The 23,197-nt window shown below is 35.9% G+C and overlaps 1 protein-coding gene across 7 annotated transcripts in view; it reads left to right on the forward strand.

The window, feature by feature from the left end:
* Positions 1 to 23,197, forward strand: part of HORMAD2 (HORMA domain containing 2) — a 74,843-nt gene that overhangs the window by 36,052 nt on the left and 15,594 nt on the right. The window lies entirely within an intron of this gene.

The following is a 23,197-nucleotide window of genomic DNA, read 5'->3' on the forward strand; positions in this document are numbered from 1 at the left end:
AGGCAAGTTGGAAAGTACAGTATGGTAACATCAGAACTTCTGTCTCTATGACTTGGAATTTAAGTACTGAACTTTCTACACCTGTCCCTGTATCCTACATGACTTTGCTGAAATCTCTACTTTTGGTAACCTCTAGCTCAAAAATTTTTTTAAACTTTTTTAAATCATAAAATTTTTCTATTAGAACAGAAAGTTTACAAAATCTTGATCAAACAGCTTATACTGCCTTTTCACCAGTGATCGTAGTAGTGGTTTAACATATTCTTCTTGTTATGAGGCTATTGTAAGATTGAAAACAAATTTTAATACAATTTTCTTTTTCAGGTTATTCCTTATCTCGATTGCAGAAAGACAAATATAAAAAGAATTCTACCAGTAGTCAAAATTGTTCAATATTTGTACTGTTTATTTTCTAGTATGATCCTTAAGATCTGAGGAACAATGCAGAAGTGAGATTGTAATCTGGCAAGAGATTCAGAAATGATAAAAGCGCACAAACCTGAAATTTTTTTTTCCTTTATCTCCCCAAAGCCCCCCGGTACATAGTTGTGTATTTTTAGTTGTGGGTCCTTCTAGTTGTAGCATGTGTGATGCCACCTCAGCATGGCTTGATGAGCAGTGCCACGTCCACGTCCAGGATCCGAACCAGTGAAACCTTGGGCCGCCGAAGTGGAGCGCACAAACTTAACCACTCGGCCATGGGGCCAGCCCCCAAACTTGAAATTTAAAAATTCTTAAATTATAAGAACTCTTAAAACCTAACTCCACTTGGAAAATAGGACACGGAACCCAAGTAAGAGACCAAAGAATCCCAGGACAAAATAGGGTTATGTAGAACTGTCTGAAAAACCCTATCCTAAATGTGTCCTTATCATTTTACTTGCCTCTGCAACACCTTCAGGACAGGTATTCATTCCTAACAGGGGTAGTTTGGGCTTAAGATCTAGCTAGTAAGGCCACACAGACACAACGGCACTCACGGTACGCTGGGAAGTTGGGCAGTTTTCTCTGTTGTAGTCAACTGGACAGATTGCAGTAGACGCATACGCTAGAGAGACTCCTGGACAGGCTTCTTTAAAGAACTCACCTATATGGTAACAATCAACTCATGTTCTCATCATTGGATGTAGAATCTTATTTAAATTTTATGCTAAGTTTAAATGCTGAGGCAAAAGTACTTCCTTCTAATAGAGGTAGTTAACCCAGGCTCCTTACAAGACTCTAATAATTACTGACATTTACAGACAGCTATAAAAAGATGGAGGGCTAATGTTGCCCAAGACTACTTTAGAGAGTTTGTTAAGCTACAGCTCTTTGGGAATTAATATTTTTATCAATTTCTTAGGTAGAGCTCCTTATGCTGTAATTTTCTAATTTTCTGAGATCCTTATGAGTCTCTGTACCTCCATGTTAGAAAGAGTTGCTAGATACTCTATATAGATTTTTTTTCTAGTCTTTTGCTTTGTACCCAGGAATCTTGACCCAGAATGGTATATTTTTCTCATCTGTAACAGATTAATTTAACTGAAGCATAAATAATTCATGAAAATTGTTTTTTGAGGATGAGTTAAAGGCAGAGAATATTGTTTTATTATGAGTCACAAGTATTTCTAAAGAACCAATTCAATAGTTTATCATTTGATCTAGTTACAATGAATGATTTGCTTTTTAAGCATATGTCCAAACATTCACACTAGGTATTCTACTATTTTCCAAGTGTAGTAAAGAAATGGTTTGCATTTTCCATGGATTTTTGTGTCTTATTTCAATTTAAAAAATATTTTGAGGTCTTTTTTCTAAAATTTTGATGAATTCCACAAAAGAATACATATATAACAATATATGGCTTACCTGGATACATTTTTGTGTGTGTGAAGTCCATTTCTCACTCTTTTGTGCTAACACATTTGATCAAAGTACAAATGATTTGTTCTTGAGAAATTAGAATATAAAGTACATTGGTGCCAAAGTAAATGGTACCATTTAGGTGTGGACTAGAAGGATATTTTCTGAATTCTTTAGAATTGCTTTGTATTCCAGTCAGTGGATTAAAACAAGAGCCTTTTCATTCAGAACCTATTTTCTCCCACTAAACTCAGAACTGAAGTTTTGCATATTGGGGTATAGTCTGATAATTTTCATAGCATCACATCTCATGAAGCATATATGCCTTGTTTCATACAATGTTGGCAAGAATATCTTAGATTCTTGGAAGTAGGGTTGATTATTAAAAACGTTGGAGGAGGTGCATTATCTACAGAAAATATTCAGACTTAAAAACCACACATCATTCTCTCTTTCTCATGGGGCTATAGTTTTGTTTTTTTTTCACAAAGTTTCTTTTTGTCAAATAGGAAATTTTTTTCAATTAATTTTTCTGTTTTGCATTACAGAATGTAATTGTTATCCTCTGTTAATCATACAAAGAGGAATGAAAGTTGGTTGACTTTCCCATCAGTCTTATAAGTCATTTCTTTTTTTATGTGAATCATTCTATAACATATCAGAGAATTATTTCCTGTTGTGAGTGGGAAGAGCCACACCGATGATCTGTGTATGTTTCACTTACATAAAGAAAAAAGGATTATATTGATATGTATTATAGCAGAAGAAAAGTTGAACATAGTGAGTAATCTTAGGTAGGAACACTTCGGACGTTACTATTAAATCCTAGCATTAGAGGAAATGTTTTGTTAAAAAAAGAACAAAGGAGTAAGACTGAGAATGTCTGTTTCATTAAAAAAAAAAAATGTCCGTAATAGTCTGAAATAATACAATGTTATCATTATATTAAAACCAGTGTAATATTAGGTTCTACTTAAATTAGGCTTTTTTTTTTTTCCAAAATGAAGACTTTGTTGAGATTTAGTCAATTACACATTGGAAAAATATAATGACAATGTTTGTCTAGAATTGTATTCAGTTGGCCAATTTTTCTAATACTTGTTATATGTTCTTCTAGTTTTCCATTTGAAGCTAAATTTTCTGTTGGTAAACAGATGAGATTATGGTTTGAAACAGATCCAGGCAGTGTAGGGAGAGTAATTCTTTTAGCATTTATATTAGAATCTCAAAATTGAGATCTAAGACTTTAGAAGCCCAGACCTTCAGAAAGTGGTAAAGAAAAGCTAGAAACAGAAGTACATATATCATTTATGCAGCCACCACCTCAAATTTGCTTCTTCCTGCGTGATGGAGGGCTCTTCCTGCTTTGATAACCAAATTCAGAACCAACAGAAACGTTGTAGCTAATGGCATTATTTTGACCTTGAAACAAGTCTACACAAAGCTCATTGTTAAGAAAGTTTAAAATAATCTAATCAACTGTAAGTTATCAACATTTATTCACTCAACAAATTTATATTGATGTCTGTCATGCTTGAGTCCCTGTACAAAGATAGTGTACACAAAGATAAATGGGCCAAATCCCCGATTCAAAATTACTTAGGAGAAATGAAACATAAACAAATCGCTGTTATATAAATAATAACAATCGTCATCATTTATCAAGTGCCTACAAAGTACTTTATCTACACAACTTCAATTAATCCCCACAACAACTTTGCATAACATTTTATAGCTGAAGAAATAGATGTTCATGGACATTAAGTGTCATGTCCAAGGTTGCCCAACTAGAAAGCATCAGAATCAGTATTTGAACCTAGGTCTCTCTGGCTCCAAAGCTCATACACAATTGATTAAATGTTACATTCATTCATGTAGAATGTGAGAGGATGTGAAAAATCCCACAAGAAAGCAAAAACCCTATAGAAAGATAAAATTCCACTTTTAGTCATGAAGGAATAATGTAACAGACTTGCTTTCCTGCTGTAAACAACTAGGAAACTGGGCGAAATATATGAAGCCACTGTTTTCAGACATTAAGACGGCAGGAAGTGCAGAACTGTGATCCCTGAGAGAAGAAAAACAAGATGAGCCTTAAAATTGCCCTGACTTTCTGTCAGGAGGTAGTTTCTGGACCACAGTCACAGGGAGGCGGAACCTAAGCAGAACATGGCAGTCTTGCTGGGTTGAAGAAACAGAGACTGGAGTCTGAGGAAGCTGAGGCAGTTGGGAACAGAGTGTCAGAAGAGAGAGATCTATAGAGAGAAAGAGCTCCAGAAATCAGCATAGGGGTCCCCTGAGTCTTTGGTTGAATATTCAGTTTCTCAGCTGTGGGTTGAAATTCCACAAGGTTAGACGAAGAAAACTGTTGGAAAACTGTAAGTTAAACAATCCTAGACCTCTCATCACAGAGACACCTTGTTGAACACTCAGAACATTTGGTAGAAACTGCAGAAAGGTTACACCTTAGCATTAGGGCTAAACCAACCATTTAGTGAAGGCCTCCATTCTTAACTGTAACAGCTTAAAAACAAGCCTTGAAAGGGTCGAGCTTATCTGCCTGCCAAAACAAAATTCAACACTTTTTAGAGGAAGATAAAATCTAAACACTCAATTAGGTAAAATTTTTATTGTATAGAATCCAATAAAAGTTTATTGACATGTAAAGCAGCAGGAAAATTGATCCATAACCAAGTAAAATCAATCAACAGAAGCAGACCCAGAAATGTCAGCAGTGATAAAATTAGCAGATAAGGACTTTAAAACAGCTATTATACAAAGAGCAATGATAACCTATGTTTACACAAAAACATATATACAAATGTTTATTGTGGCTTTATTTGTAATCTCCAAAAACTAGAAACAACCCAAATACTCCTTAGTGTGGGAATGGATAAACTTAAAATAAAAAGGAATGAATTACTGATAGATGCAACAACATGGATCATTTGCAAATTCCTTATGCTAAGTGAAAGAAGCCAGAATTAAAAGACTACATACAACATTTTTTCTTTCTTTAGCAGCTTTATTGAGATATAATTCATATACCATACAATTCGCCCATTTAAAATATACAGTTCAATGGTCTTTAGTATCTTCACGGAGTTGTGCAACCATCACCACAGACAATCTTAGAACATTTTCATCACCTCAAAAAGAAACCCCATACCCTTTAGCTGCCATCTCTTTATTTCCCCATTCCCCTTCTCCCCCAAGGCCTAAGCAACTATTAATCTATCTTCTGCCTCTATAGATTTGCCTGTTCTGAATATTTCATATAAATGGAGTCAAACATGTTGTCTTTTGTGCCTGGCTTCTTTCACTGAGCATTATGTTTTCAAGGTTCATCCATGTTATGGTATGTATCAGTACTTCCTTCCTTTTTATGGCTGAATAATATACCATTATATGGATGTACAGTCATGCACCGTATAACGATGTTTTGGTCAATGATGGACTGCATATATGACATTGGTCCCAAAAGATTAGTACCATATAGCCTAGATGTATAGTAGGCTATACCATCTAGGTTTGTGTAAGTACACTCGATGACGTTTGCACAACAATGAAATTGCCTGACAATGCATTTCTCAGAGCATATCCCCATCATTAAGTGATGCATGACTGTACCACTTATTGTTTATCCATTCATCAGTGATGGACATTTGGGTTATTTACATCTTTTGGCTGCTATCAGTAGTGCTATTATAAATATTTGTGTACAAGTTCTTTTTGAACACCTGTTTTCAATTCTCTCAGGTGTATGCCTAGGAGTGGCATTGCTGGGTCATATGGTAACTCTGTTTAATCATTTGAAGAACTCCAAAACTGTCTTCTAAAGTGGCTGCACCATTTTACATTCCTGCTAGCAGTGTATGAGAGTTCCAGTTTTCTCCACATTTTCACTGACACTTGTTATAATTTCACTTTTTGCTTCTATCCGTCCTAACTGGGTATGAAGTAAGTGGTATCTCATTGTGGTTTTGATTTGCATTTGTCTAATTTGATGTCAAGTATGTTTTCATGTGCTTATTATCCATTTATATATCTTCCTTGCAGAAATGTTTATTCAGATCTTTTGCCCATTTTAAAATTAGGTTGTTTTGTCTTTTTATTGTTGAGGTGTAAGAGTTCTTTATATTTTCTGGGCACAACCCCTTATCAGATGTATTATTTGCAAGTATCTTCTCCCATCTATGGGTTGTCTTTTTACTTTCTTGATGGTGTCCTTTTTTTTTTTTTTTTTTGAGGAAGATCAGCCCTGAGCTAACATCTGCCAATGCTCCTCTTTTTGCTGACGAAGACTGGCCCTGAGCTAACATCCATGCCCATCTTCCTCTACTTTACATGTGGGATGCCTACCACAGCATGGCTTGCCAAGCAGTGCCATGTCTGTGCCTAGGATCCAAACTGGCAAACCCTGGGCCACCGAAGCATAACGTGCACATTTAACCACAGTGCCACTGGGCCGGCCCCTTGATGGTGTCCTTTGAAGCAGAAATAGTTTTTAATTTTGATCAAGTCCAAATTATCCATTTTTTCTTTTGTCACTTATGCTTTTTTGGGGGGTGTCACATCTAAGAATCCTTTGCCAAATTCAAGGTCATTAAGATTTACCCCTTGGTTTTCTTCAAGGAGTTTTATAGTTTTAGCTCTTATGTTTAGATCTTTCATCCATTTTGAGTTAATTATTACACAGGCATACTTCAGAGATATTGTGGGTTTGATTCAGACAGTGGCAAATAAATTTAAAAAAATCAGCAATAAAGCTGATATTGCAATAAAGTGAGTCACAAATTTTCTGGTTTCTCTGCATATAATACTTATGTTTATACTGTATTCTATTAAGTGTGCAATAGCATTATGTCTAAAAAAACCAATGTACGTACTTAATTAAAAAATGCTTTATTGCTAAAAAATCCTAACCATCATCCGAGCCTTCAGCAAGTTGTAATCTTTTTGCTGCTGGAGGGTCTTATAAAAAACACAATATCTGCAAAGCGCAATAAAGTGAAGCTCAATAAAATGAGATATGCCTGTATATGGTGAGGTAAGGACTGACATAATTCCTTTGCATGTGGGCATCTCTACACCATTTGTTTAAAGACTATTCTTTCCCCCTGAAATGGTCTTAGTGCTCTTGTCAAAAATCAGTTGACTATAGACACATGATTTTATTTCTGGACTGTCAATTCTGTTCCATTAGTCTGTATGTCTGTCCTTATGCTGGTATCCCACTGTCTTGATCACTGTTGTTTTGTAGTAAATTCTGAAATCAAGTATGAGTCCTTCTACTTTGTTCTTTTTCAAGCTTGTTTTGGCTATTCTGAGTCTTTTGCAATTCCATTTGAATTTTAGAATCGGTTTGTCAATTTCTACAGATAAGTCAGCTGGGATTCATATAGGAATTGCATTGAATTTGTAGGTAAATTTGGGGATTATTAATTTCTTAACAGTATAAGCCTTTTGATGCATGAACGTGGGACATTTTTCCATTTATTTAGATTTCTTTAATTTCTTTCAGCAGTGTTTTGTAGTTTTCACAGTCTAAGTTTTGCACTTGTTTTGTTACATTTATTCCTAAGCATTATATTCTTTTGGTGTTATTGTGAATGAATTTTTTTTTAATTTCATTTTTGAATTGTTCACTGCAAATATGTAGAAATGCATTGAATTTTGTATATTGATTTTGTATCATGCAAGCTTGCTCTGATGGTTCATTTTATGTGTCAAGGGTGTTTGGAGGGTGTTTTTTGATGAGATTAATGTTTAAATAGGTGAACTTTGAGTAAAGCAGATTGCCCTCCATAATGTGTCAGCCTCATCCAATCAGTTGAAGGCCTGAATAGAAGAAAAAGACCAGCCTCCGTAAGCAAGAGGGAATTCTCCAGCAGATTGCCCCTAGATTTCGTGTGTACTATAGGCTCTCCCGGGTCTACAGGCTGCTGGCCTTCAGTCTGCAACTGCTTCATCAGTTCTCCAGAGTCTCGAGACTGCTGGCCCACATGACAGATTTTGGACTTGCCAGACTCCATAATCATGTGAGCCAATTCCTTATAATAAATCTCTTTCTCTCTCTTACTCTCTTTATATATACACATCCTATTTGTTCTGTTTTTCTGGAGAATGCTGACTAATATACTTGCTAAACTTGTTCTAATAGCTTTTTAGTGGATTCCTTACAATTTTCTATATAGAAGATCATGTCATCTGCACACAGATACACTTTTACTTCTTCTTTTCTTATCTTTATGCTTTTTATTTCTTTTTCTTATCTAATTGCCTTGGCTAGAAATTCCATTACAATGTTGAATAGAAGTGAGGAGAGTGGACATCCTTGTATTGTTCCTCATCTTAGGGGGAAAGCATCCAGTCTTTCACCATTAGGTATGTTGTTGACTATGGTTTCTTTGTAGATGCCCTTTATCATGTGGAATAAGTTCTCTTCTATTCCTAGTTTCCTGAGTGTATTTTTGTTGTTGTTGGATTTTGTCAAATGCTTTTTCTGCATCTATTGAGATGACCATGTAATTTTTGTTTTTTGTACTTTTGATATGATGTATTACATTAATTGACTCTCAGATATTTAACCAAGCTTGCATTTCTGGGATAAATCCCACTTGGTCACGGGGTATATGTTTTTCATGTTGCTGGATTTGCTTTGCTAGTATTTTGTTGAGGATTTTTACACCCATATGCATAAGAGATATTAATCTGTGGTTTTCTTTTCTTGTGATATCTTTTTCTGGTTTTGGCAACAAGGTAATGCTGGCCTCATAAAATGAGTTGGAAATGTTCACTCTTCTACTTTTTGGAAGTGTTTGTGAAGAGTTGCTATTCATTCTTCTTTAAATGTTTGGTAGAATTCAGTGGTAAAGCTATCTGGGCTGGGCTCTTCTTGTGGCTATTTTTTTTGTAATTAATTCAGTCTCTTCACTTGTTATAGATCTATTCAGATTTTCTATTTCTTCTTGAGTCAGTTTTGGTAGTTTGTGTCTTTCTAGGAATTTTCTGTTTCATCTATGTTATCTAATTTATTGACATACAACTGTTCATAGTATTCCTTTATAATCCTTTTCATATTTCTGTAAAGTCAGTAGTAATGTTTGCTGTTTTTTTCTGTTTCTAGTAATGTGAGTCTTCTTTCTTGTTTTCTTGGTCAATCTGGCTAAAGGTTTGTCAATTCTGTTGATCTTTCAAAAAAACCAGCCTATGGATTCATCAGTTTTCTTTATTGTTTTTGTATTCTCCATTTCATAAATATCCAAAATAATCTTTATTATTTCCTTTCTTCTGCTTGTTTTAAATTTAGTTTGCACTTTTTTCCCCAATGTCTTAATGTAGAAGGTTAGGTTATTTGAGATCTTTCTTCTTTCTTTCTTTTTTTTTTAAATTTTTTTCAGTGAGGAAGATTCACCCTGAGCCAACATCTGTGCCAGTCTTCCTCTATTTTGTATGTCGGATGCCTCCACAGCATGACTGATGAGTGGAGTAGGTCCACACCTGAGATCCAAATCTGAGAACCCAGGATGCCGAAGCAGAGCTTGTGGAACTTTAACCACTCACCCGCAGGGCTGGCCCCTCTTTCTTCTTTCTTAATATAGGCATTTACACCTATAAATTTCCCTCCAAGCATTGCTTTAACAGCGTGATGTTATGTTTTGCTATATTGTGTCTTCAGTTTTATTCATCTCAAAGTATTTTCTGATTTCTCTTTTGATTTCTTCTTCAACCCATTGGTTATTTAGGAGTATGTTGTTTAATTTCTACATATTTGTGAATTTCCTCAATTTTATTCTCTTCTTGATTTCTAATTTTATTCCATTGTGGTCAGAGAACATGCTTTTTATTATTCTTATCCTTTTAAATTTATTAAGGTTTGTTTTAGGCTTTAACATATAGTCTATGCGGAAGAATGTGCCATGTGCACTGGAAAAGAGTGTATATTCTGTTGTTATATGGTATAGTGTTCTATAGGTATCTGTTAGGTCTAGTTGTCTTGTACTCTTGTTCAGGTCTTTTATGTCTTTGTTAATCTTCTGCCTAGTTGTCCTATTCATTACTAAATTGGGGTATTGGAGTATTCAACTGTTATTGTTGAATTGTCTTTTTCTCCCTTCATTTCTATCAGTTTTTGCTTCATATATTTTTGTGTGTTATTATTGGGTGTATATATGTTTATAATCATTTTATCTTTTTTTTCAGATTGGCACCTGAGCTAGCATCTGTTGCCAATCTTCTTTTTTTTTCTTTCTCCCCAAAGTCCCCCAGTACATAGTTGTGTATTCTAGTTGTATGTCCTTCTAGTTGTGTTATGTGGGATGCCACCTCAACATGGCTTGATGAGCAGTGCCATGTCTGCGCCCAGGATCAAAACCAGTGAAACCCTGGGCCGCCGAAGCAGAGTGCGTGAACTTAACCACTTGGCCATGGGGCCGGCCCCTCATTTTATCTTCTTGTTTGATGGACCCTTTTATCTTCATAAAATGTCCCTTATTATCTCGTAAAAATCTTTGCCTTTTGATTGGATTGTTTAATCAATTCACAGTAATGTTATTATTGATATAGTTGGATTTATGACTGCCATTTTACTTGTTTTCTATGTGTTTCATGTCTTTTTTTGTTCTTCTATTCCTCCTTTACTGTTTTCTTCTGCACTGAGTGAATATTTTTAATGAAGCATTTAAATTTCTTTAAGGATTTTTTCAGTGTATATATATTTATTGGATACTCTAGGGCTTATCATATACATCTTAACTCATTACAATCAGCTTCAGATTTATGCTAGTTTAATTCCAGGGAGCTGTAGCAATGTTACTCCTATATAGCTCTATTCCCTTTCCGCTTTTGTGATATTATTGTTGTACATATAACATCTGTTAGTGTTACAAACCCAATAATGTCTTGTTGTAATTATTACTTTACCATCTGTAGTCATTTCCTTGGCCCAGTACAGCTTGCTCCCACTCACCTCTTTTGTGCTGTTATTGGCAAATATGTTGTATTTCCCTATAAGTCAAACAATACATTATATAATATTATTTTATACAGTTGCTTTTTAAATTAGTTAAGAGAAGAAAGGAGAAATCATCTGCATTATTTATCCTACCTTTATAATGACATAGTTACCAATACCAGTGCTCTTTGTGTTTTCAAGTTAATTCCAATTATCATCCGGGGTCACTTGCTTTCAACCTGAAGCATTTTCTTTAATATTTCTCGTAAGGCAGGTCTGCTAGCAACAAATTCTCTCAGTTTTTGTTTATCGGGAAGTGTTTTTATTTTATCTTCATTTTTTGAAGGTAGCATTGTTTAATATAGGTTTCTTGATTGACAGCTTTTCTTTGAGCATTTTGAATATGTTATCCTACTGCCTAACTAACCTCCATTATTTCTGCTGAGAAGTCAGCTGTTAGCCTTATTGGGTTTCCCTTGTAAATGATGAGTCCTTTTCTCTTGCTGCTTTTTACTATGATGTGTCTGTGTATGGATCTCTGCATTTATCTTACTTGAAGTTTGTTGAGCTTCTTGAATGTGTAGATTAGTGTTTTTCAATACATTTGGGATGGATTCAGTCATTATTTCTTGAAATATTTCTTTCTCACTTTTCTCTCCTTCTGGTACTCCCATTATGTGTATGTTGGTGCACTTGATGGTTTCCCACATTTCTCTGAGGTGTTTATCATTTTTCTTCATTCTTTTTTCTCTGTTTTATTTTTTTGATTACATAATCTCTATCAATCTATCTCAAGTTTGCTAATTCTTTCCTCTTCCAATTCAAATCTACTACTGAACCTGTCTAATGAATTTTTCATTTCAGTTGCTGTACTTTTCAACTTCAGAATTTCCATTTGGTACTTTTTATAATTTCTATCTCTTTATTGATATTCCTTATTGGATGTGACATTGCATCATATCTTCATTTATTTCTTCAGTTACGGTTTCCTTTAATTCTTTGATCATATTTATAATGGATACTTTGAAGTTTTTGTCTGTTAAATTTGATATCTGATTATTGTCACAGGCATTATCTGTTACCTGGTTTTTTTCCAGTGTACGGGTCATATTTTCCTGTTTTTTTGCACATCCTATAATTTTTGTTGAAAATTTGACATTTTAGATAATATATTATAGCAATCCTGATTCTGGTCCTTCCATCACTCCCTGGGACTTATTATTATTATTACTTTATTTGTTTAGTGACTGGCTGGATTATTTTAGTGAGGTCTACTTCACCCCTGTAGTAAAGCCTCTGATGTTGTTACTCAGATAGTACAGGCTTGGGTATGCTTACAGTCACCCAGGGATGATGATGGTTTTATCAAGGCTTTCTTTGACTGTTTCTTTCCCTGACCACAGTAGATTGTTAACTCAAGTAATTGCTACTGATTGTTCTATTGTTTTCAACAGTGCTCCAGGCATAAATTGCTGTAGAGACTAGTCCAATCAAATTTGGGCCCCTTTGAAGGGATGGTTTCTGAAGTCAGTGTTTGAGATTTGTTCTGATCTCAGGAGGGTTCTCTCTTTTCCGGATTCTCTCCTGCAAAATACTCAACCTGCAGTTTAGCCTTTATCTCCGGTGAATCTATCTGTATCCTCAATTGCCTTTCAACACAACCTCCATTGTATTTGAGAGTGTCCTTAGCTTTGAATTTATCCATGCTTTGTTGCAAATAAAGTCACTGTCCTTCAGAAGAGATTAGGAGCCATCTGTTTTATGTCCTGCTTCTACCCCCTGGTAAAATCTCTGAGTCACAGCTCCAGACCTGGGGTTGGGAACAATGACATGCATCTCTCTGAGTGACAGTCCTACTTTAGGAGCTGAGTGCTATGTGGAGAGGGTACATTAGACTCAGGTCTCAGCTTGTCTCTGCCAGCATGGAACCACTGTTTTACTATTCAGGGAAAGAGTGATTGGGGGCCTGGCATTCTGAGCAATGCTGTACTCAAAATGGAACCTCTGTCTCACCAATGGGGACTGGGTAGAAGAAAGGAGCCCCCAACTCTTGGCCATACTGACATAGAATTTAGCCTCAGCAATATGTAGCCAGGGCCAGGATGAGAAATGCTGATGTCCTGTCCCTCTCATAAAGGTAACCCTTTGAGTAAGAGCTAGGAGGAGAGGGAGCTATGTGTTCTTGGCTGCACATGAGGAGTAGAGTGAAGTTTCATTGAGCTGGGAGGGTGGAAGGAGTGATTTGGGTACAAATACCACAGGCTTTTGGTGTTCTTAGCAAATTTTAGTAAATTTTCTTGACTAGAGGTTTCTTCATTTGCTGTATGCCCTTAGGACCATTCTGTGGACTTTATTTTTTTAAATAGTTTTCACCAGTTTTTCTAGGGAGCAGGTCTGCAGAGCTCCTCATACTGACCTGCTGGAAATTGATCTCTTATATGACATTCTTGCAAAGGCAAAACTATAGGGAAAGAAAATAGATCAGTAGGTTCCAGAGCTGGATGTGAAGCTTGACTACAAAGGGGCATGGTGTGGTTTTGAGGAGTGATGGAACTGTTTTATATTGTTACTGTGTATATGTTTGTCAAAATTCACAGAACTATACACTAAAAAGGATAATTTTTACTGCGTGTAGGTTATACCTCAATGAAACAAATGGAAAAAAGCTGTGATAAGTATGCTCAAGGATTTAAAGAAAAACATGATCATAATGAGAAAATGAAAAGTGTTAAAAGGGGGGACAAATAGAATGTGGAGCTTAAAAATACTATATCTGAAATTTTAAAGTATCACTAGATGGATTTCACAGCAGATTAGAAGCTACAAAAGAATAGATCAGTGAACTTGAAGATAGAGCAATAGAAAATAACAAACTGAAGCATAGAGAGGAAAAAAACCCTGAAAAACAAAATGAAAAGAATAGCACCTCAGTGACTTGTGTGGCAATATCAAGCAATCTAATCTATGTGTAATTATAATCACAGAAATTGTGCAGGGGTCGAAATATATAATGGCTGTAAATTTTACAAATTTGATGAAAATTATAAGAACACTTTCAGCAGAAATAATGCAAGCCAGAAGACAATGAAATAACATCTTTAAAGTACTTGAAAAACAAAAACTTTGAACCTTGAATTCTATACCCAGCAAAAATATCCTTTACAAATGAAAGTGAAATAAAGATATTTTAAAATCAATTATTTTATTGATGCAGAAAAAATATTTGTCAAAATTCAACATCCATTTTTAATTTTTAAAAAAGAAACTTCTAGAAAACAAAGAATAGAGGGGAACTTCCTCAACTTTATAGAAAACGTTTATAAAGAACCTAAAGGTGGCATCATACTTAATGGTGAAAGACTAAACACTTTCCACCTAAGACAGGGAGTAAAACAGGATATCTACTCTTACCACTTCTTTTCAACATTGTACTGGAGGTGCTAGTCAGTGAATTAAGGAAAGAATAAGAAATAAAAGGCATACAGATTGGAAAGAAGTAAAACTGAATTTCTTTGAAAATGACATGATTGTGTACAAAGAGAACGTTAAGAAATCTACAAGGAAGACACTCCCAGAACTAACACATGAATTTATCAAGGTCACGGGACACAAAGTCAATACATAAAAACTTATTGTAGGGCCGGCCCGGTGGTGCAGCGGTTAAGTTCGCACGTTCCGCTTCTCGGCGGCCCGGGGTTCGCTGGTTCGGATCCCGGGTGCGGAGATGGCACTGCTTGGCAGCCATGCTGTGGTAGGCGTCCCACGTATAAACTAGAGGAAGATGGGCACGGATGTTAGCTCAGAGCCAGGCTTCCTCAGCAAAAAGAGGAGGACTGGCAGTAGTTAGCTGAGGGCTAATCTTCCTCAAAAAACAAAACAAAACAAAACAAAACAAAAAAACAAGAATAAAATTTAAAAAAAAAAACTTATTGTATTTTTCTATACTATCAGTGAACCATTGGAAAATGAAATTTTAAAATACCATTTACAGCAGCATAAAAATTCATGAAATTCTTGGAGCTAAATTAATAAGACATATGCCGTGACCTGTACAATAAAAACTGTAGAACATTGCTGAGAGAAATTTAAAAAGATCTAAATAAATGCAGAGATTTACCACATTCATGGATTGGAAAACTTGGTTAAGATGTCACTTCTCCCCAAGTTGATCTTTACATTCAATGCAATCCCAGTCAAAACTCCACAGGCCCCTTTTGTAGAAATTGATTAGCTGACTCTAAAATTTAAATGAAAATGCATAGGACCTAGAAAAGCTATAAAACTTTTTTTTTTAAAGATTGTCACCTGAGCTAACATTTGTTGCGAATCTTCTTTTTCTTCTTCTTCTTCTTCTCCCCAAAGGCCCCCCCCCCATACATAGTTGTATATTCTAGTTATAGGTCCTTCTGGTTGTGCTACGTGGGCTGCTGCCTCAGCATGACCTGAAGAGTGGTGGTATGTCCGCACCCAGGATCCAAACCGGCAAAACCTTGGGTGGCTGAAGCGGAGCATGAATTTAACCACTCAGCCATAGGGCTGGCCCCCTATAAAACTTTTGAACAAGAACAAATTTGGAGAACTTATTCTATCATATCAACTGTCAAAGGACAGTAAACAAGATAGAGTGACATTGTGGTAAAGATAGACAGACATATAAATCATTGGAACAGAATGCAGAGTTCAGAAGTATACCCATACATGTGTAATCCACTGAGTTTTTACAAAGGCGTCAAGGTAAAAGTCTTTTTGATAAATACTGTAACAACTGAATATCCACATGGGAAAAATGAACCTTAATTCTTACCTCACACCACACACAAGGTTAATTCAAAATAGATTAAGGACTTAAATGTAAGAGCTAAAACTTCTAGAAGGAAAAAAAATTTTCAGCCAAAATTTCTTAGGCAGTTCCCTAAAAGCACTAACTATAAAAGAAAAAATATTGATAAATTGGACTTCACCTTAATTAAAAACTTCTCTCCCAAAGACATTGTTAAGAAAATGAAAAGCAAGCCAAAGACTGGAAGAAAATATTCTTAATATATACATCTGATAAAGAACTTATATTCAGAATATGTAATTTTTACGTATACAGATTATATTTATACAGTATTTACAACTCAATAATAAGACAATCCCATTTTTAGAAAGGTCCAAGAATTTGAGCAGACACATCACAAAAACTATGTACCAATGGCCAAATAAGAGTGAAAATATGCTCAATGGCATTAGTCATCAGGGAAATACAAATTAAAACCAAAATGAGATACGTATTCACTAGAATGACTAAAATGAAAATTACTGACACTGCCAAGTGTTGTCAAGGATGTAAAGCTTTTGGACTTTTCATATGTTAGCAACATATGGGTGGGTATGTAAAATGGTACAACTACTTTGGAAAACATTTTGTCAATTTCCTATAAACCTACACTTACTATATGGTGCAATTTCTCTCATAGGTATTTACCCAAGAGAAATGAAAACATATAATCACAAAAAAGACTTATACACAAATGTTTGTAGCAGTTTTACTCATAATAGCTCCAAACAGGAAACAACCTAAATGCCCATCAACAGGTCGAGAGATAAGCAAATTATATAGTATCTTTGTACAGTGAGTTATTTCTAGCAATAAAAAAGAACAAACAGCTGATACATGCAAAACTGAATGAATTTTTTAAAGTCAGACAAGAGTACGTATTTTATGATTTCATTTGTATGAAATTCTAGAACTAATCTAGAAATTCTAAAACTAATTCTAGAACAAATCTATAATGGTAGAAAACAAATTGGTGTTTGCTTAGGGCTTGGGTTGGGTGGGGATTTAGTGCAAAGAGGCAGAAGGAAACTTTTTGGGGTGACGAAATGTTCTCTATCTTGATTGTGATAGTGGTTACAAGGATATATATATTTATCAAAGCTCATGGAAATATACTCTTAAAATAGATGCAATAGTACATATGATAGTATGTAAATTTTACCTTATTGCAGTTGAAGTTTAAAAAGCAGTGATCCACAATGTTAACCATTAAAGCCCTATTGAGAATTGTCCCAAATTGGAAACAATCTAAATGTCCCTCAGTGCAGGATTGGCTCAATAAATTTTGGTAGATCAATAAAATTAAGCACTATGTAGCTACTAAGAACATATTAGAGAAATAAAATTATTGGTCTGGAGAAAACATTTGTATGTTTTTGGTAAATGAAAGTAAAATAAAACAAGCCACCTAATAGCCTCCCAATATATAATATGATTTGGGTTATGTCAGTAATTTGTGCTTATGTTATTGTAACTATATACTTCTATGCAGAGCCGAGTTATATAGTAAGTCATGATTCCTTTTCCTTTCTTGCACAAGTTTTTGTTCTCTCTGCAGTTAATAGTTATTCTTCATTTGCTTAGTTTTCTCTATACTTATTCCTAATTTAACTCCAAACATTCTGATGATTACCTAAACCTGCACTGTCCAGAATGGTAGCCACTAACCACATGTGGCTGTTAAAATTTAAATTAAATTAAATGATAAATTCAGTTCCTCAGTCACACTAACCACATCACTTCCCTAATCAAAATATCTCATGACTCCTATTTCCTACTACATCAAGTCTAAACATCTCTACCTGGCTTTTAGGCTGCTTATGAGCTCGCTCCATGTTACCTGTCTTATTTCCCACTATTACCCAACATGTTCCCCTTCCTTGAGTTAGGTCAGCTTTCTCACTGTCACAAGAACAAGCCAAGTTCATTTCTGCTTCCATATCTTAACAAATATACTTTCTTTTGCCTGGAATTTGCTGCTTCTTTCCATTGACCCAAATCATATCCATCTTGCAAGAGAACTGTCTATGCTTGCTGTGTCCACTTCCCTGCTTTCTGTTCTCTTAACTCATTTTAACGAGGTGTTCATCCCACCACTCCACTGTCCAATACACAATTCTTATTATTTTCCTATCATTATTTACTTCCTCAGTCTTTCCCATCTCAGTAAATGATACCATCGTTTTACCCAGTTGCTCTAATTAAAACCCTAGGAACTATCCTTGGTTCTTCTCCCTCATAACTCACATCCAGTCCATCAGCAAGTCCAGGGAGCTCTCCTTTGGAAATATATTTCAAATCTGACCGCTTCTTACTATCTCATTGCTGCCACTGTGGCCCAAGTGAACAGTGCCCCTGCAGTGGTCGCCCTGTTTTCATTTTTGCTCCTGCACAGTTTATTTGACACAAAGCATCCATAATAATCTTTTAAAGATATGAATCTATTCATGTCACTTCACTTTCCATGGCCTGCAAGACCATAGCTGATTTGCTGTAGCCCAAGGCTCTGACCTTACCTCCTGCCAGTTTCCCCTTGCTCCTTCATCTCCAGCTTTTTTGGCCTTCTTTCTGTTTCTAGAACAAGCCAAGTTTATTGACACCTCACTTACACGTGGACACATTTCAAAATAATCACTAGATAGTTTGAACAGAATAAATGTCTTTAGTTTCCACAGTATTTGTCTGTAAAATATGTGTTATATCAACAGGAAAAGCCCAGAAAATTTGCTCTCTCTTTTTCTAAAATAATATTTTGTATAAATTTGTGTTTATTTTGCGACAATCTCTAACTTACAGAAAAGCTGGAAGTACAACAAAAACAACGGTTTTTCTGAACTGGTTGCTTCATCACTCCTGAATACCATGGTATGCAATTCCTAGAAGCATGGACATTCTCCTACATAATCACAATACAACCATGAAAACTAGGAAATTAACTTTGACACATTACTATCAACTAACCTTCAGGCTCCATTCAAGTTTGCCAGTCATCCCAAAAATGTCCATTAAAGCAAAAGGATCCAGGTTAGATCACATGTTGCATTTAGTGGTTAAATTTCTTTAGCCTCGTTTGGCTTAGAACAGTTCTTCCGTATTGCCTTGACTTTCAGGACCTTGACATGTTTTTACAGAATAGGTCAGTTATTTTATAGAGTGTCCTTCAATTTGGGTTTGTCTGAAGTTTCCTCATGATTAGATTTAGGGTATGCACTTTTCTAAAGAATGCCGCACAAGTGGTGCTGAGTACTCATTGCCTCCTGTCAAGTGGCATATGATTTTGATCTGTCCGAATACTGATGATGTTTATTTTGGTCACTTGATTAAGGTAGTTTCTGCCAGACTTCTCTACTATAAAGTTTCTCTCTTCCCCTTTGTAATTAATAAGTAGTTTGTAGGGAAGTACTTTGAAACTATGTAAATTACCCAGTTCCTCATCAAACTTCCCATTTACTCATTATTTATTTATATCAATATAGATTCATGAGTGCCTGTTTTATCCACACTATCATTAATTTTTTGATGCTCTCACTGTCTCGGATTTTGCCAGTGGGAACCCCTTCAGGTTGGCTCCTGTGTTCTTTGATATGTCCCCCTACTTCTTGGAGTACTCCCTTATATTCTGGCACAACAAGCTGTTCCAGGCTCATCTTGTACTTTCCTTGACCTAGTCCTGGAATCAGTCATTTCTCTGAGGATCCCTGGTTTTTCAGTGGTTTCTTTTAGGAGCCAAGATGAGGCCTTTCTCAGTGGACAGAGCTAGAGAATATATGTCTGAACATATGCACACACATATACATCTATGTTTATATCTCTATATGGAAATCCATGAGTTCACGCCTATACTGTCAGTTCCAATCCGATACTATAGAGGTCATTCTCGTTTTCTCACTTTCCATATTTGTAATTTCTTTCTCCATCAATGAGAAACCTGACTCCCATTTTACTTAACATATTTACTTATTTTATCAGTCCCTCAAATGTAACCAAATTCCCATCCTTGCCACCTTCCACACACTCACATAGATACCCATCTCACCCCTGTAAGGCTTTGACTCTCCTGCCCTGGATCTTTTCCCCACATAGATGCCCTCCTCACCCTGCTGGGGCTCTGACACCCCACTGTGGGTCACCCATACTTGTGAGGCCCTCCTCACTCCATTTGGGCTCTGACTCCTCACACCAGGCCTGTCCTCCACATGGATGCCCTCTCACTCTGCTCAGGCTCTGACACCCCTCCATGTGGATGCCTATCTTGCTCTGCCACACCTAACACTAGTGTTAGGACTGAACTGTTCATCAAAGGATAGGAAGAGATAGAAGGGCTAAAGTCAAGAATTTATTTAGAAAATGCTTTCCAGTTAGTGTAGATTTGACTACAAGTTGAGACAACTATAACATTTCTGTTACCTTTCCCCTAAAAAAGCATATATTATCAATATCAATCAGTCTGAAATACCATATCATTCGGTGGACAAGAAGTCAAATCATTTCTGAAATAACAACCTATATCAATGTAGAAACAGGACATCCAGATACAAAAGAAAGATTCCTTCACATTTTTTCCATCTTTTGTTCAAATGTTTTGGTATTATGGACACAGCTTCAGATCACTATTAAGCAGTAATAATTATAAGTTCATGAACCTTGCATTTTGAAGTGGTGGTTTCTGATGCCTGAGGCCCTTGAATAAAAATTAGTGTTATCTTTTAAAACTGAGAAATGCAAATATTTTGTCACAATAACATTACTGTCATTCAGTTATACCACAAGACGTTGCAAGGCAATGTCTACATTGAATTGATTATCCTTTGAAACTTTAGAACTAAAACCTCTGCAAGATTGCCCATGATAACTGTTTCATAGAGATGAAGCTCTGATGAGGAGTCAGGATGTGCCATCAAAGAAACTACAACCCTTAGAGACTACAACTTTCCCAGGACAAAAATACCCAAGTTTGTGTCCAATCCTCTAAAGATATAAACTAACCATTCCAAGAAGTAGCTTTCTCATTCCTACCCTTACTCCAAATTTTCTTTGTCTGAGAAAGGCAAATTTAGCCTTTCTTCTAAATCAAGACATGATGTGTCTGTACTTTTGTTTAATTCTAAGCCAAAACATTCCCAAACTCCCACTGCATTCCTGGGAAGCCTTAAGTGCTGTAGAAGTGCTCTCTCGGCCATGTCTCATTCCTTTAGGGAGTTGAGCATCTCCATCTGTATCCTTGCGGAGACTATGAAAAGGGAACATGGACTCCATAACTGTTCTGACCAGGTGGGTCAGATTAGCTTTACAGTCCACTTACAAGGAAGCTAACAAGGCTCCTCTGTGGCTGTTTGAGCGCACTTTACAAAACTGCTGATGACCTCATGAGCCAAAGAAAGCAGTTCTCATATTGTGGACTAAGCCTAAATATTAATGCTACTTTATATTTATGTAGTGTCTTTTTTCCAACGAACTCCAACCTCTTTACAGACATTATGTCATTATTCCTCAAAGCATCGCTGTTTGGTCCATGGCAAATATTATCCCCCTCCCTTTTTTTTACTGTGATGGAAACTTGCAAGTCAGTGATGGAACCCAGCCCCTGGTTCTCAGTCTGTGCACTATACCATGAAAAAAAACAGATGGATACTTTTTCAAGCTTATTCATCGCTTCTTGGGTGGGATTTGAAAGGATGTCTCAGTTTGTATGCATTTCAATTTTCAGTGTCTCTAGCTTCTATACTCCTCTTGTCCTTCTTCATTTTAAGTTAAGCATTTTCGAGTATATGTAGTTCATCTTTCACTGTTGCATTTACAGGAACACTTGAAATTCTAGCTGAAATTTGAAGTGAAAGACTTTTTTATGAAATATGTAATCTCACTTACCACTCAGAGATGCCTTATACTTCTCATACCCCAAGATAAGTTAGATTTTTTTTTAATCCTCATGCCAGCTCAGGGCACATTTCATTTATAGTAACCACAAATTCATCAAAATCAGATAATGTTCAACTAGATACAATTTGTGTTGAGTAATTAACATGTACCGGATATTGTGCCAAACATTTTCAAATACATGATCTTATTTTACATATGTAATATTCCATGAGGACCTGTTATATTAAGTCTTGTGTGTGGAAACACTCTCTTAGAGTAGGGCAAGAAAAAAAAGGCACTAGTAGAAATATGGCCTCAGCTGCTATATCCCTAAAAAAGAGCTCAATTAACTCTAACTCCCTTAGTGGAAATCCCCAGTGTAAATATTTCCACAAAAAGGGAAAATGTGGGTAAATTCTAAAAACCACCAGGAATTAGCTCAATAGCCACAAAGTAAAAAAAAAAAAAAAATTAGAAGATTGGTTCCTACATACGCAACAATTAATGCAAAGCACAGAGAAGAGAACGAAAAACTGCCGTATCTAATGATGACAAATATTTCTAAATTTCACTTGGTTAGATACTTCCTAATCAGGAACATCAGAACCAGGAATTATGAACGACAGTAGTATAACTTTAAACACTCAGAAAAATCAGTTTCACATCTCATTTTTTAATTCCTTTATATGACCCACTGTCACAGTGTTTTCCAAATTGGTGGATATCTGCACATTGCTGAATTAGATAATGTCGGTGAAAAGAGAGATACTGGGGAAAAATGAGAAAAACTTCTACAACAAGGAGAAACTTTCAACTTTTAACCATTAAATGCTGAAAGCCTCAGAGTAGAAATGTGCCAGATGCCCTGAAACAATAATTCTACTCCACTCTGCTCTCTGGCCCAGGCTGATTTGAAATAGTCCTACATTTCTAAATAAATAGTGTTTAATTTGAAACTGAGCAGCCCTACCCCATCATGGAAAATCTTTATAGGTTGGAAAATATGTACAGTATGTCATACTTTAGGTATATAATCTAGCCATATTCTGTAGCATAGCTACGCTGCAGTTTATACTCAACAACTTTGGGTTTTTAAGAAAATATATTCGTAACATTCTAAATGTTTGTTTTTTCTTGTCATAGGAAATATTAGCCAAAGGGAATACCCTGTATCCCAAGTAAAAACTTAGTGTTGGGGAAACTTAGAAAGTAGTAGTCAAAGAACTGATGTTTGCCCTAGCAAGGTTGTCGTGCATGGTTGTGTTGATTGTGCACTGCACCATTCCAGGGATACCTAAAAACACAGACAACCAGTATGAATGGTGCCCCTTGGAGGTGAGCAATGCCTGACAGCCCTGATCTTAACTAACTAATAAAGCTTTTGAAAATGCTTGTGTTTTTTCTCTTCAAGTTTTCACAACTGAAGATCAGCTGTGAACTGCAGTAGGATTTTTATTATTATTCCTTATTTTTTGTGTGTGTGCAAAGTTTTTCCTCTCCACGTTGGTTCCAAAGGACTTCCCTACTGACTGAGCTTTGGCACATCGGCCTGGCATTCTCCCAGCTCTAGGTAATCATGAGTCAGGAAAGACCTGTGCAGTTTGAGAAGAAGCTGCTCGGACGTGCTCCACCAGCCCTGGGCTAATTTATGAAGTCCGTCCCCCGACTCTCCTGCTTCCTCTACATTCCTATAGCATACTACTTTTACCTTTATTTAG

Source organism: Equus asinus, chromosome 8 (genome assembly GCF_041296235.1).
Source record: "Equus asinus isolate D_3611 breed Donkey chromosome 8, EquAss-T2T_v2, whole genome shotgun sequence".
In the NCBI taxonomy this organism is placed as follows: Eukaryota; Metazoa; Chordata; class Mammalia; order Perissodactyla; family Equidae; genus Equus; species Equus asinus.